Below are 17539 nucleotides of genomic sequence, written 5' to 3' on the forward strand. Positions count from 1 at the left end.
GTTTAGAATGGCGTGTCCAGCGCCTAGTCCTACAGGCTTCCGTAATAAGCTGAAAACCAACTGGACAAAATTCGAAAGACTTTCCAGAGAGCGACTTGGACAAAATAATTTAGATTGTCTAAGCATAGAAGACATTGACGACAATGTCAACAGGATTACGACTGCAATAGAAATCATCCCTAGAAAAAACCCTGGATGATCGGGCAGATTCGCAACATTGGGAAAGAGGTTCGCAGATTTTACAACAGAGCACGTCGTTAAAAAAGTAGAAGGTAACTAGGATGTTACCTCTTCAAGGAATACAATATGATGACCAGAGCGGCGAAACTTGCGTCGTAGAAGCCTTTCTGCGAACAAGTCGATAATGTTAATGACTCCGCCAAGATGAAAAAGTTTGTCTCAAAAACCCATGCCCAAACTGAAACGTTAGTGGACGACATGGGAATAGAGACAGCGAAGGACATGTTGAGGCTTTTGATGAAAACACATTTTTTACAGGATACGACAGGAATCACGGACACGACGGAAACTTGGAATAATGAGGTTGACGGAAGGCTTATCATAACGGAATTTACGGTAAAGGAAACCTTGAGGAGCCATTGTGACTTAAATGAAAACTGATGGAATATTTCCGACGTTACTACAGAAGGAGGTCGACTAACGGGCGCCTCACCTGGCCACTATTTGCACAGCGTACCTAGGCCTTGCATTTACTCCGAAAGCATGTCAGGAGGCAAGGGTGGTATTTATACCCAAGCCCGACATGGCAAGTTATGCGACACCTATAAGCCATACGCCATATAAGCCTTGCGTCCTTTCTACTCAAAACCAAGGAACGTAGTGTCGATACCATGATAAATACAATAGTAGGGCATCCAGCGAACTGTTGAATAAAAACAGAATGCCTACGTCAAGGGAAGGTTGGTGGAGACTGCCCTGCACTAGGTTCAGCATAAAATAGAAGAATCCTTCGATGCCAAGACGTACACATTGGCGGTATGCATTGACATCGCGGGATTGATCCCATTTTTAGACCAGCTCTGAGTGTACCGGGCCTGGAGACTGGATAAACCATATGCTAAGGAACAGGTCAATACATTTTGGATCCCATGACATAAATATAAGGGAGAAAGTGACACAGAGCACGCACCACGGGGGCATTTTATCGCTACACCTATGGGTGACCACAATAAATAACCTATTATGAATGTTGACTGAGATCGGAATTGATATTTTAATACATCTAAGAGGTTAAAAACTTGCAGATGGCATACGACTGGGCTACACCCAGGGGTTGACCCAGAGAAGACTTAAAAGACGAATGTGGGCCAATTTGACGCAATATGTTTCCTCAATACAACGATTTTTTAGGTGTGAACTTGTACGGGTAACTGAATTGGATGTATCACATTCAGGAGCGTACTGAGAAGGCTCACAGATATTGGGCACTATGTAGACACGAAATAGGGCCTGAATCCGAGGATAGTACACTGGCTCTATAGGAGCGTTATTAGACCAATATTACTTACGCCTCCGTGGTTTGGTGGACTGCGATGTAGAGAAAGTGCAACGCATGGACAACACAACAAGTCCAGTGAACATGTTGCCTTGGCAAAGGCGGAGCGATGAGCGGCTATGAGACTCAAGGCGATAGGGAAATGGATTTAGGATAGAAGCAGGTCATACCATCGCGGTATAATTGAGGCGACGATAGAAAACCCGGAAGGATTGGAAGAAGTTTCCGATCAGATACCTGAGATGATACTTGAGGCCGATTGCGAGGCACTTCTGCCGGCGGCACAGTCTTGGATTGACGGTACAATGGTATTACTATCTGCAAGGTCATGCTATACAGTTGGATCCAAAGTAGACGACAGAATGGGCCTGGGGGTCTACATCGAGAACCTAGGGATTGAGATATGTTTTCGACAACCTGACCATAATACGATCCTAAAGCAGAAAACCGGGCGATTACGGAATACGTGAGGTGGTGTAGTGTTCACGCGTGTTAACAATGTCAACGCAATGTCAGCGACCTGACATTGCAGTTGCCGGTCAGAACGCCCGCCAACTCCAACTGGTTACAACGCCAGAATGGTTCACCATCGGCGTCGCTCTCCCAGAGTCCATCCTCGACCCAAACCTGGCCAGATCGTCAGCCGATTTGTAACCCGCCATTACTTGATGATCCGGAATCCAGCACAATCTGACAGCAACCCCCAAGCGGTGCGAGACTCTCTTTGCACCTTCCGACAAGTCCTGACTTCACGTGACCTGCAGCCAGGAACGCCTAAAAATTAACATAAATTGTGACAGTCCGATAGAGCCGGCGCTCCCAACTCAGGATCACAGCCAAGACCCTGAAGATCCCAAAAACCTTAGCATGAAAGAGATTGCACCCATCCAGAAGTCTCCCTAATTCCTAGAAATTCAACAAAAATCTCTGTCTGGTGCCCCCATTCAGCTTGGACCCATCTGTGTGACCCATCCGTCCCACGCTAGCAGCCTTCCGCAGAACAATTGAATGTCCAAAATCCAAAGAGCGCCATGCCTCTGATTTCCTCAATCTGAGCAAAGTTTTCAGATCAAGTAGCGCATTCAGCGCTGCTCTTGGAGAACTGCTCACCCACGATATCAACACCGCCGCAAGACCCTGCACCTTCTCCAACATACCGCGAAGACACACCTTCCACACCGAGCTCTCGGTGTCACACCAGGCATCCATAGGCGAGCATCGGCCGAACAACAGCAGTGTACGTCCAGTGGATTGTAATCGGCCTAGGTTCTTAACTACTGACCACCAAGTTGAGACATAACATAAGTACGTAAACATATCAGATGTTAGTAGAACGGTAGGTATCACACTATTCGTTGTATATCAACTCCATTGTATTGTAAAGAGCTAACTACTAGTCTTACTTAGACTCCTTGAGGTAATAATTTTTTTTTTAATATGCCTTCCGATGTAGCAGCATCAGTGTTGTTTCGTTGCTAATGCAACAAAAGAGATGAAATGGAGTCGGTAGGGAGAAAAAAAAAATGCAACTGTAGACAATATATTCCTACTGGTACCATTTTTTTCATATTTCTTCTCGTTTTTTTAAATTAGTGCGCGTGATGATGGTGTTTAGATATTAAATGTTACTTGTTTGGCAGTTATTATTTGTAATTGTGTTACAATAATAGCATTGACTTCTTTAGCAATTACCAAGAAAAATGTACAAACTTTCTTTTTGATGGCTAACCATTTGGAGATATTAAATTACCAAATGTTGGCAAAAGCATACAATGCAGCAAATTTGCAACAATAAAAGGGCTTGGGGTATATCCTGTCTGGCGGTAGCTATAAATTGACAGCTTAAAATGTGTGCGAGTAGTAATTTGTAAAAATGTTAAATGCCGCAATTGATAAGCTTGAAAAGCTTTAGAAATAAATGGAAACAATTTTACACATCCAGACATTTGGGCTATACTTTTTAGCCAAAAACATTGCAAGACAACAAAGACCAAGGTAATCTCATTTTAAAACAGAGTATTGTTAATGTTCCCCACAAATCGCATTATCTAGAACACATATTCAAACGATCTTGTTTCAAATTAAGCGGAAAAATCATAAAATCCAATAGCATCATAAAACATTTACCCAACTCATATTCACAATGCTCATCACCAGCTGCCGTTGCTGCCGCTGCTGCTCATTTCATGATGCTTCCCATCATAAGCATGGTCACGTCCAGCTAGACTTCAATATTCAGGCCGACATATCACATCATAAAAAGCCATTTTAAATGCGCCATTGTTAGCCAAAAGCTAAATACCCCCCCAACACCAAACCAAAAAAAAAAGCTTTAAAACCTGCTTAATCAAAAAACGCCACCAAATAAAACTACAACAACAACAACAACGTCAATAAATAAATAAACATAAAATTTACAATAATAAAATATAAAAACTTAAACAACAACAAAACGATTCACAATTAGCATTTAGCTTTACCTCAATGTGAGCATGTCTTATGGCATATGCTATGATAACGAACTTTACTGGTCGGCCCAAAGCAAAAATCGAGCTGTTGAGCATAACGAAAACGTGAATAAAACGTTTAGTTGATGGTAATACAATATGAGAGATAAGATGAGTGTGTGTCCACTGATATATTTCGTTTGAACCAAGTTTTTTTTTCTAATACGTTTAAAGGGAATAAACTCAACACACCATTGCTTTGATGTGTATACTAAGTGATAGACCACAACAAAAACATACGACTATTAGCCCCGCCCTTTCCTATCATATTGGGTATGAGTGTAATTTGGATCTTCCTTGAAGTTGTTGGTGTGTAAACTTCCTAATGGTAACACAAATGCTGCTGCAAAACAAAAGACTTAAGACACAAACCCCATAATAAAATTTATTTTGAGCAAAAGTTCACTTTGTGGAGAAATACGCAAGAAATTGTAATTTTGTTTGAATCACAACAACAACACGAATATAAAATCCGCTCTTGGGACCATATATTGGGTTGCCCAAAAAGTAATTGCGGATTTTTTAAAAGAAAGTAAATGCATTTTTAATAAAACTTAGAATGAACTTTAATCAAATATACTTTTTTACGTCTACGAATTTAAGTTTAGATGTAAGGTGTACTCCATTCTTAAAATACTTCCATTTCAGCCCGATATTCTCATGATGTCTGATTTAGTGGTGTTTTCGGGGGAGAGGTGGTCCCCCACACACTTGGCCCTGAGAAAATATCAGCATCGTGCTCTTCTTTCAAATACCATTTATTTAAACCCCATATTGCCATTGGCTTAAGAGGAGTTAACAGGATAAGGCGTCCCCCAAACATATGGCCCCAAAATAGGTTATCAAATTCGTTTTCTAATCTCAAATACCTTTCATTTGAGCCACATATTGGCATGGTCGAAAAATTTTTTCTCTTTGGGGATGTTTTAAGAAAGGGGTGATGCCCTAAATACATGGTCCTACATTTGGTTATCAAATTTGTATTCTACTCCCAAATACCTTTCATTTGAGCCCCATATTACGATGGTCAGTAAAAAATTGATGGTTGTAGGGTATTTTGGGAAAGGGGTAGACTCCTATAAAATTGGTCCCGAAAGTGGGTATAAATTCTTGTTCTACCCCCCAATTCCTCTCATTTAAGCCACACATTGTCATGGTCGGTAAATATACCAGATTTAGTGTCGTTTGGGGGAGTGGGGTGGTCCCCCAAACACTAAGCCCGGAAAATATATCAGCAACGTGGTCTATTCTGATATATCTATATATCATTTATTTGAACCCCATATTGCCATAGGCCTCAAAATTGGATATCAAATTCCTTTTCTAATCTCATTTAAACTCCTTATTGCAACAGTCAGCAAATATGTCCGGTTTGGGGTATTGACCCTAAAAACTATAAATATTTAGTTCTACTCTCTTTAAAACCCATATTGTCTTGGTGAGCAAATACGTCCTACTTGGGGGTTGTTGTGGTGGTGGGACGTCCGCTAGACAGTTGGCTCCCTATCAGATACGTGGTCTACTCCCACTTACCTTTAATTTGAACCCCATATTTCTATAGTCGGCAAACATGACCGGCTTGGGGGTGTTTTGGGGGATGGGCGGCCACTCAGGGACCTTGAAAATATATATCGGATTCGTGTTCCACTTTAAAAATCCTCTCATTTGAGCCTGATATTGCAATAGTCAAAAAATATTGGGTTGCCCAAAAAGTAATTGCGGATTTTTCATATAGTCGACGTTGACAAATTTTTTCACAGCTTGTGACTCTGTAATTGCATTCTTTCTTCTGTCAGTTATCAGCTGTTACTTTTAGCTTGCTTTAGAAAAAAGTGTAAAAAAAGTATATTTGATTAAAGTTCATTCTAAGTTTTATTAAAAATGCATTTATTTTCCCAATACTTACTATTTGGGTGGTGTTGTGGGGGTGGGGTTGCCCCATAGACACTTTTCCCGAATATTCATATCAAATTCGTGCTTTACTCCCAAAGACCTTTCATTTGAGCCCCATATTGGTCGTAAATTTGTCCCGTTGGGGGATGTTTTTGGTGAGAAGCGGCCCCACAAACACTTGGTCCCACATTTGGATATCAGAATTCTATAGTTGAATACCTTTTATGTAAGCCCCATATTGCCATGGCCAGTAAATAAGTCCCGTTTGGAGGGTGTTTTGGGCAAGGGGTGAACCCCCTGAAACGTGGTCCCACATTTGGACATCAGATTCGTATTCTACTCGCAAATATCTTTCATTTGAATCCCATATTGCCATGGTCTGTAAATATGTCAGATTTCTGGGTGTTTTGGGGCTTTGGGTGGTCCCCCCAGCACTTGGTCCGAAAATTGGATATCAGATTCGAATTCTATAGTTGAATACCTTTTATTTAAGCCCCATATTGCCATGGACAGTATATAAGTCCTGTTTGGGGGGTGTTTGTGGGAAGGGGTTAACCCCCTGAAACGTGGTCCCACATTTGCATATCAGATTCGTATTCTACTCGCAAATACCTTTCATTTGAATCCCATATTGCCATGGTCTGTAAATTAGTCCGATTTATGGGTGCTTTGGGGCTTGGGGTGGTCCCCCTAGCACTTGGTCCCACATTTGGATATCAGATTCGAATTCTACACTCAAATACCTTTTATTTATGTCCCATATTGCCATGGCCAGTAAATAAGTCCTGTTTGGGGGGTGTTTTGGGGAAGGGGTGAACCCCTTGAAACGTGGTCCCACATTTGGATATTAGATTCGTATTCTACTCGCAAATACCTTTCATTTGAGTCCCATATTGTCATGATCGGTAAATATGTCCGATTTAGGGGTGTTTTGGGGGTAGGGGTGTTTTGGGGGTTGGTCCGACATTTGGATATCAGGTACGTTTTCTTATGCTAAATACCTTTCATTTGAGTCCCATATTGTCGGTATTGGTCTAAATATATGATTGGTAGGTTTTAGAGTGGTGCAGCCCCCCTAGGTACCCAATCCGAAATTCGGATACCAAATTTTAATTTTTAGGGTTATATATGAGAGCACACAAAATTTCGCTTAAATCGCACCACCCATCTCCGAGATCTGGCGTTTCTGAAAATTAAGGTAAGGGGGAGGGTCCGCCCCCCATTCAGAAATCAAAAAATGTAGTACCCTATTTTCACCACGGGGTCATAATGCACCATCTGTGAAAATTTCAAGAAAATCGGTTCAGCCGCTTCTGAGTCTATAAGGAACACACAAACAAACAAACCTTCAAACAAACACAAATTGATTTTTATATATAAGACTAATGTATTGGGTTGCCCAAAAAGTAATTGCGGATTTTTTAAAAGAAAGTAAATGCATTTTTAATAAAACTTAGAATGAACTTTAATCAAATATACTTTTTTTACACTTTTTTTCAAAAGCAATCTAAAAGTAACAGCTGATAACTGACAGAAGAAAGAATGCAATTACAGAGTCACAAGCTGTGAAAAAATTTGTCAACGCCGACTATATGAAAAATCCCCAATTACTTTTTGGGCAACCCAATAGTACAATAATATAATAACATAGTGCATTTGTTCCCAACACCCTCATTGATTAGTACATGGATCGGCTCAGGATGCCTTTCGGACTCTTTTTAGCTATGTCCGCCTATTTGTCCGTCCGTCCGTCTGTGTATTTGTCCGTCCGTGTGTTTGCCTGTCCTTGTTAATTTACGTACAAAGTACAGGTCGCAATTTTCATTCGATCATCTTCAAATTCATACCAAACCAATTGTTTGGCCTAGAGGCGAAGCTTATTGACAGCAGAAGACATCGGTTCAGATTTGGATACAGCTCTCACATATATGTAAGCCCGATTTGTACTAATGTTGCAATAATATGCTCATTTGCCGCCGATTCTCACGAAATTGTGTCACAAAGGATTCTCTCTTATTGCTCTCCAGGTTGGGTTAGGTTAGCTTTAAGTGGCAGTCTGCCATCAGACCCAAAATGCAAATTTTGCCCATTTCACATATCAATGAGTGCACCTCCAAAGAGGTGCGACACCTCTTTGAAGAGAAGTTTTACGTGGTATAGTACCTCACAAATGTTGCCAGCATTAGGGGCGAAAAACCACAGCTAAAATATTTTTCTGATGGTCTCGACGGGATTCGAACCCAGCGGTTCAGCATCATAGGCGGACAAGCTAACCTCTGCGTTACGGTGACCACAAGACTCACTTAGACGTTTTCATCCATTGTGATACCACAGGAACTGAAGAAAGAAGATGCCTTCTAGTTGCTACCCTTGAACCATCCAGATCGCTTTAGAAAGACCAATAACTTGCGAATCTTCACATACGCTAAATCACACAGGTTCTCAAAGAAATAAGAACCTAAAGAGAAACTCCTTCTGACTGCTAGTGCAGGACACACACACAGAAGGTGTTCTATAGTCTCTTCTTCTTCGATAACCTAACAGCTTTTGCAAAAGTCGTTGCTGGCAACCTTCAGTCTGTCAGCATGTTTTCCGATTAGACAGTGAACTGTCATGGCGGACACAATGACTAAGAAGTCTGTTCTGGCCAATGATTGTAAAGCGATAGACCTCTTCAAGTCTAGATTCTCAAAGAAATGAGAACCTTCTGACTGCTAGTGCGGGACACACACACAGAAGGTGTTCTATAGTCTCTTCTTCTTCGATAACCTAACAGCTTCTGCAAAAGTCGTTGCTGGCAACCTTCAGTCTGTCAACATGTTTTCCGATTAGACAGTGAACTGTCATGACGGACACAATGACTGAGACGTTTGCTCTGGCCCATGATAGCAAAGCGATAGACCTCTTCAAGTCTAGATTGGGCCACATAGGTTTGGAATGCTCACTGCCCCCTCTTTGTGACCTTCTATCATTCATGGTCCTTCGGGCCTGGTCCTGAAAACTTAGCTTACATGTCACTAGAGACATACCCACAGATTCCAGTATCTCTGGAATGAGTAGGGTAGTTCCTAGTCTCGCAAACTCGTCCGCCTTGCAATTTCCTGGGAAATCTCTGTGGCCCGGCAACCAGAACAGGGGAATGTTGAACTGTCATCTCGTTGAGAGATATGCGACAGTCCAGGGTGATTTTTGTGTTCAGGGATTTAATGGTTGCCTGGTTGTCTGAGAAGATATTAACGCCAATCGTCGTAATGACATTATATCTTAGTCGTTCCACCACTTCCTCAATTGCAAGGATCTTCCCGTGATACACACTGCAGTTGTCGGGTAGCCCTTTCGATATGAATAGTTCAAGATCTTAAGGGTACAATCCCAAAGCCCACCAAATCGTTTGGTTTGGAACCATTCGTATAGAAGTCTATGTAACTTCTGTCATCAGGGATTAGTGGTTCAGGAATAGTGGTACAGTACATTTTATTAAAAAAACGGCTCAAGTAGGGTGTAATCCACACTGCCTGGAACATCGGATATTGTATCAAGGATAACACATTGTGCGTAGCCGCCACTTGACCAATGAGAAAGCTCCCTTAACCTCACTGCAGTGATCGCTGCATTTTGTCCAGCCACAATGTCCAGAGGCATATGGTGTTGTCCTCAGTGCGGCTGTGATGCACAAACACACCATTCTTTGGATCCGGTTAAGTATTGAGCAGTAGGTGGATTTTTGAAGCGCCGTCCACCAGATCACAACACCATAGAGCATAATAGGTCTGACAACTGCAGTATATACCCAATGCATGACACGCTGTCCAAATCCCCAACTTTTGCCAATGGCTCACATGCAGATGTATAGGGCAAGAGTTTCCTTTCTTGGCCTTTCCAAAATGTTGGATTTGAAGTTCAATTTCCTTTCCACCCAGCAATTTTGCGCTTTCTGTAAATGGAACTTTATCTACTCCCAAGGAGACAGGTTTCACTGTAGGCAACTTGTATATCCTGCTGAAAAGAACTTCTTCGGTCTTGCATGGATGTATACCTAGATCACTTCTGGTAGCCCATTTTGCTGTTGCACGTAGAGCTTCGTGAAGTAAAGGGTGATTTTTTTAAGGTTAGGATTTTCATGCATTAGTATTTGACAGATCACGTGGGATTTCAGACATGGTGTCAAAGAGAAAGATGCTCAGTATGCTTTGACATTTCATCATGAATAGACTTACTAACGAGCAACGCTTGCAAATCATTGAATTTTATTACCAAAATCAGTGTTCGGTTCGAAATGTGTTCATTCACCGTAACGTTGCGTCCAACAGCATCTTTGAAAAAATACGGTCCAATGATTCCACCAGCGTACAAACCACACCAAACAGTGCATTTTTCGGGATGCATGGGCAGTTCTTGAACGGCTTCTGGTTGCTCTTCACTCCAAATGCGGCAATTTTGCTTATTTACATAGCCATTCAACCAGAAATGAGCCTCATCGCTGAACAAAATTTGTCAAAATTTGAACACATTTCGAACCGAACACTGATTTTGGTAATAAAATTCAATGATTTGCAAGCGTTGCTCGTTAGTAAGTCTATTCATGATGAAATGTCAAAGCATACTGAGCATCTTTCTCTTTGACACCATGTCTGAAATCCCACGTGATCTGTCAAATACTAATGCATGAAAATCCTAACCTCAAAAAAATCACCCTTTATATCTCTTATCTTATAGCAAACACATAAATATATCACCCGATTTTCCCTTTTAGAGATTATTTCAGCGAGTTTCTTAAAAGATTTTCTCAAAATCTACTCGATTCATTCGACCCCACTCAGAAATGGCCAGCAAATCCTGGCAGGGTGTATCGTCAATAACCCGCCTCTTGTCCTCAATCTCTCGAAGACTTGGTCGAATGAGTTTTAGATACCTATTTTTATCAGCAAGAAAATAAGGATGATTCTTTCAAACTTTCCTTTTGCGAACTACCCTTTTACCATTGTTCCAATTTTCAATTAGTTGTCTTAGATTTTCCATGCAACTTAATTTATTTAACGAGGTGATTCAAACCAAAAATTAAAGACCCCAAAGGCAAAAATGAAAACAAAAAAATACATTGAACTTTCCACCAAATAATCCCTAGCAAATCAAACGACTGCAAGAGAGATGATGTCTATAAAGCTTGCGCTGATGATAGTGACGATGACGACGTAATAGTGCCACAGAATGGCAAAGCGAAAAAAAAAACGCTGAAGATCATTTGATAATAACATGCGCATTTGTTTGTCACGATATTGTTTGTTTATATTTTGGAAAGCGTTCAGTTTTTGTTTTTGCACTCCTTTAATGCTGCTAACTACGAACTTTGTGTGTGTGTGCAAGCTTCGTAACAAGCGCAAAAAACGATTTCAATTCACGTGATAAATCGCACCTTCTTCCAGTGGTGTTTGCCGTTTGCGCACTAAGGCAGACAACAGCACCACCAATAACTGTAACACCACTAACAATGTAGTCTAGGGTAAGTAAGATATATGAGGAGATACCCTTTTGTCACTGCTTCAAATTGAATTAACCTAAGTACCAAGGTAGACCTAAATAGATCACACTTAAGGTACTCAATACACTAAGAGAAAAAGGAAGCTTTACTCTTCTTGTGTCACAAAGGAGGCCCCTCATCATAGAGCTTAAACTAGAATCGGACTACACTCAATGATATGTGAGAAGTTTGCCCCTGATCCTTAGTGGAATGTTCATGGGCAAAATGTGCATTTGCAAACTTCTCACATATCAATGAGTGCAGTCCGATTCAAGTGTAAGCTCTATGATAAGGGGCCTCCTTTTTACAGCCGAGTCCGAACGGCGTGCCGCAGTGCGACACCTCTTTGAAGAGAAGTTTACATGGCATAGTACCTCGCAAATGTTGCCATTTCTCTATCTCTATCGGCTGCAAAATGACAGATTTATTTCCAGTTATTTTTTTTCCGTCCCACTGAGAGTTGGATGATGGGAAAACTGCATTTATTAAGGAAAACTAACACCAGCCATAAATAAAATTCCCGGAAACAAAAATATATCCGAAATTAAACACTATCTTAATAACTTCTGTCTACGATTTGTCAAAAAGTATGCGTGGGTTAGGTTAAAGTGGCAGTCTGCCATACGACTCACTCAGACGTTTTCGTTCATTGCAATACTACAGGAACAAGAGAACGATGATGTCTTCTAGTTCCTACCGTTGAATCATAAAGATCGCTTTAAAAAGCCCACAACTTGCGAATTTAGCTTTAAACCTTGGCTAACATGTCGCATACCTACAGATTCCAGATCCCCCTTAATGTTTAAGGTAGTTGGTAGTCTCTGAAGCTCGTCCGCTTTACAATACCCTGGGATATTCTGTATTTTGAATTCAGAAAAACGTTCTTCAGGGATTTAACGGCTTCCTGACTGTCTAAGAAGATATTTATGCCAATCGTCGTAATGACATTATATCTTAGCCATTCCAACACTTCCTAAATTGCAAGGATCTCTGATTGATACATACTACATTGGTCGGGTTACCTGACCATTTCCAGTTCCGGTTTTCCAGAGTACACCCCAAATCCCAGCTGGCCATCTATTTTGGAACCATCCGTATAGAAGTCTATGCAACTTCTATTACCAAGGATATCGTAGTTCCAATCGGTTCTATCAGGAATTGTGGTACGGTACTTTTTATCAAAAAGCTGTTCTGGCTCAGGATATAGGTACCCCACGCTGCCTGGTATATCGGTCATTGTATCAAGTAAAACACAGTGTCCATAGCCGACACATAACCAAAGAAAAAACTCCCTTAGCCTTACAGCAGTGGCCACAGCAATTTGTCTAGCCACAATGTGCAAAGGCATTAGGTGTAGCATCCTCAGTGCACTAGCAAGCCCTCCTTTGGATCCGGTTGAGTACTGCACAGTTGGTTGACTTTTTAAGCGCCCACCAGATAACACCATATAGCATTATAGGTTTGACAACTCCAGTGCATAACTAGCGCATGGCATGCGGTCTAAACCCCCCAACGTCCTACCGTTGAACCATCCAGATCGCTTAAAAAGCCCAACATCTTGCGAATGTTCACATCCGCCAAATCAGACATGTTCTCAAAGAAGTGAGAACCTAAATTGAAACTCCTTCTGACTGCTAGTGCGGGACACACACACAAAAGGTGTTCTCTCTTCTTCGATGTCCCCACTTCTTCTTCAGCAAAAGTCGTTGCTGTTAACCTTCAGTCTGTCAGCATGTTTTCCGATTAGACATTAACCCGTCATGACGGACACAATGACTGAGACGTCTGTTCTAGCCAATGACAGCAAAGCAGTACACCTCGTCAAGTCTAGTCTAGATTAGGCCACATAGTTTTGGAATGTTTACAGCCCCCTCTTTGTGACCATCTGAGAAGATATTTGTGCTAATCGTCGCAATGACATTACATCTTAGCCATTCCACCACTTTCTTAATTGCAAAGATCTCCGCTTGATACACACTTCAGTGATCGGTGCTCCCCAAAGCCCATCAGGTCATTTAGTTTGGAACCATCCGTATAGAAGTCTATATAACTTCTGTTACCAGGGATATTGTAGTTCCCATCGGTTCTATCAGGAATAGTGGTATAGTACTTTTATCGAAACGTGGCTCTGGTAGGATGTAATCCACACTGCCTGGAACATCGGATATAGTATCAAGGTTAACACAGTGTCCGTAGCAGCCACATGATCAATGAGAAAGCTCTCTTAACCTCACGGCAGTGGTCGCTGCAATTTGTGTAGCCACAATGTCCAGCAATTTGTGTAGCCACAATTTTCAGCGCATCGGATGGTGTCGTTCTCAGTGCGACTGTGATGCACAAACAAGCCATCATTTGTATCCGGTTAAGTATTGAGCAGTAGGCGGACTTTTGAAGCGCCGTCCACTAGATCACAACACCATATAGCATTATGGGTCTGCCATTTGCAGTATATACCCAACTTTTGCCAATTGCTCTCTTTCAGGTGTATAGGACAGGAGTTGCCTTTCTTGCCCTTTCCAAAATGTTCGATTTGAAGTTCAATTTTCTGTCCAGCAAAACACCTAGGTATTTTGCGCTTTCTGTAATTGGAACACTCTCTCCTCCCAAGGAGACAGGTTCCAATGTTAGCAACTTGTATCTTCTGCTGAATTGAACTACTTCTGTCTTGTAAGGATTTATACCTATAGCACTTTTGGTAGCCCACTTTGCTGTAGAGCACGTAGCGCTTCGTGAAGTATATCTTTTTGAGTGCTGGGAAACTTTCGTCATCAGCATACGCAACCACTTCTACGTCTTTTTCTTCCGGAGACAACAATATATTGTTAATGGCTCTATTCCAAAGTAGAGGAGACAGTACATCTTCTTGAAGTGTTTCTCTGCTGACCCATCATTTTAGTTCCACAGATCCCAAACCTTCCGTAATGCATTTTTTAGTAAGCTTTCGTCATCAGCATACGCAACCACTTCTACGTCTTTTTCTTCCGGAGACAACAATATATTGTTAATGGCTCTATTCCAAAGTAGAGGAGACAGTACATCTTCTTGAAGTGTTCCTCTGCTGACCCATCATTTTAGTTCCACAGATCCCAAACCTTCCGTAATGCATTTTTTAGTAAGAAAGTTATTAATAAACTTTCTTACGGTAGTTTGATGCCTAGAAACTCCAACTCCTTCATGATTGATATCGGTTTTATGTTATTATAAGCACCTTCAATGTCAAGAAATACTATCATTGTATATTCCTTTACAGCGAGAGAACCCACTATATAGCCGACTAGGTAGTGAAGAGCTGTTTCAGTGGATTTGCCAAGTAATCTTTGCCCTAAGATATGTTTTTATCAGCCTTTTAAGAGACTAATGGATGACAGACTAGTAGGACGATTGTTACAGGAAAATTCTTGCGGCGCGAAATAATAAAACGTCCGCTCCACTCAACGGCTCAAACAAGAATCGCCTGAGGGGTACTACACAGACTCTTGCCATAAATAATAAAATTTAATTCGTTCTTTACCCTCGAATACCACTCATATCAGTTCAGTATTGCGCTGATCGTTTACATGTTCTATTGGTGAAATTGAGGGTTTTCCAGTTTTTTGATCCCCACTAACAATATCAGATTCCTACTTGTCTCACAAAGACCTGTCAGTTAATACCAATGTTGTTCAAATCGGTACGCATATTAGTATGGTTGAATTTGGGGTTGCCTGCCTCCAAATTTCTGCAAAGTTTAGTTTTTTGAGGTTCTTATTGGATTGCAAATAAAAATTTGGATGCTTCCATCTTAGAGAGCTTGGAAAGGAGGAAAGTAAATATAGATTTTGTTGGGAAATGGTTAAGTGGCCTCCTTTGTCGCAATGGGAGTACTAATATTTTCATATGTTTAAAACTCTTCAAAATATCGCTCTTCGACCTCATAAGGTATCGATATTCTAATTCGAGATAGCCATATACACACGTCCTTCGTTCTTCGAAATCGAGAAAACGCTTGAATGCTATATTAACAAGACTCTCGATTTGACTTCCTGAGCCATGTTTCCTTTAAATTCCCCAATATTGACATACGGTTATATATACCGAATATTAATTTTTATGTTATTTAAGATAATTTTTGAGAAAATCAACTAAGAAAATGTTCAACTTTAGTTGTATTATACAACTATAGTTGAACATGTTCTCAATTTCGTTACAGTTTCATCGTTTGCTTCCGACTAACATACACATGAGTTAACCAAGGGCTCTTGGCATTTTTTTTTCTAGTTAAGCATAGAAACTTTACGCCAAAAGACGTTTGCTTTATGTTTTTGTTGTTGCTTTCGCCTGATGATCTAATTTGGTAACAATTGTTGTCGTGCAGCTATTATACTTGTTGTTGTTGTTGTTGAGTGATCCTCTGTTGGTTGGTGCCATTTCTGTCGTTGATATTCATTGACTCGTTACGATCGATTTCAAAAGGTAGAAAAAAATAACAAATTTTGGGACGCTTTTGTCGTTAAATCTATGCTTTTAGAGATGTCGATTTTGACTATTAAGTCTATATGTCTTTGTAATTCTTCTAATTTTTCATCTTTTGAGAATATTTCAATATTTTTAAAATTATACGTAAGCTTTGACTAATCTCCAACAAAACGACCATAGTACACGTAAGTACAAAAACAAGAAGTAAAATAGAAAGATCGATTTATATGGGAGCTGTATCACGCTATAGACCAATTCAGACCATAATAAACATGTATGTTGGTGGTCATGATCCGTCGTACAAAATTTCAGGCAAATTGGATAATAAATGCGACCTCTAGAGGCTCAAGAAGTCAAGATCCCAGATCGGTTAATATGGCAGCTATATCAGGTTATTAACCGATTAGAACCTTATTTGGCACAGGTGTTCAAAGTCATAATAAAATTGGTTATGCAAAATTTCAGCCAAATTCGATAGGAATTGCGCCCTCTAGAAGCTCAAGAAGTCAAGCCCCAGATCGGTTTTTATGATAGCTATATCAGGTTAATTACCGATTAGAACATGGCACAGTTGCTGGATATCAAACCAAGATACTTCGTGCAAAATTTCATTCAAATCGGATGAAAATTGCGCCCTCTAGTGGCTCAAGAAGTCAATATTAAACATCGGTTTATATGGCAGCTATATCAGGTTATAAACCGATTTGGACCTTACTTAGCACAGTTGTTGAATATCAAAACAAAATACTTCGTGCAAAATTTCATTCAAATCGGATAAAAATTGCGCCCTCTAGTGGCTCAAGAAGTCAATATTAAACATCGGTTTATATGGCAGCTATATTAGGTTATAAACCGATTTGGACCTTACTTAGCACAGTTGTTGGAAGTCATAGCGAAACACGTCCTGCAAAATTTCTTTCCAATCGGCGCCCTCTAGAGGCTCAAGATGTGAAGACCCAAGATCGGTTTATATGGCAGCTATATCAGTTTATGGACCGATTTGAACCATACTTCGCACAGTTGTTGGAAGTCACAGCGAAACAAGTCCTGCAAAATTTCATTCCAATCGGATAAGAATTGCGCCCTCTAGAGGCTCAAGAAGTCAAGACCCAAGATCGGTTTATATGGCAGCTATATCAGGTTATGGACCGATTTGAACCATACTCTACACAGTTGTTGGATATTATAATAAAACACGTCGTGCATTATTTCATTCCAATCGGATAGGAATTGCGCACTATAGAGGCTCAAGAAGTCTAGACCCAAGATCGGTTTATATGACAGCTATATCAAAATGGACCGATATGGCCCATTTACAATCTCAACCGACCTACACTAATAAGAAGTATTGGGGCAAAATTTCAAGCTAGCTTTACTTCTTTGAAAGTTAGCGTGCTTTCGACAAACAGACGGACGGACGATCAAAAATATTGTATATATACTTTTTAGGGTCTCAAACGAATATTTCGAGTAGTTACAAACAGAATGACGAAATTAGTTAACCCCCATCCTATAGTGGAGGGTATAATAAGAGAAGTCAGAGAAAAACTATTTGACGAGTCTTGTCCAAGTTTTGAGAAACTGGCATGCAAATTCTTTTTGAGAATGTTAAATATTCTTGCTTGTCCAATTTTTAATCCACAAATGTCA

The sequence above is a fragment of the Stomoxys calcitrans genome, chromosome 3, assembly GCF_963082655.1.
Source record: "Stomoxys calcitrans chromosome 3, idStoCalc2.1, whole genome shotgun sequence".
NCBI classification, from domain to species: domain Eukaryota; kingdom Metazoa; phylum Arthropoda; class Insecta; order Diptera; family Muscidae; genus Stomoxys; species Stomoxys calcitrans.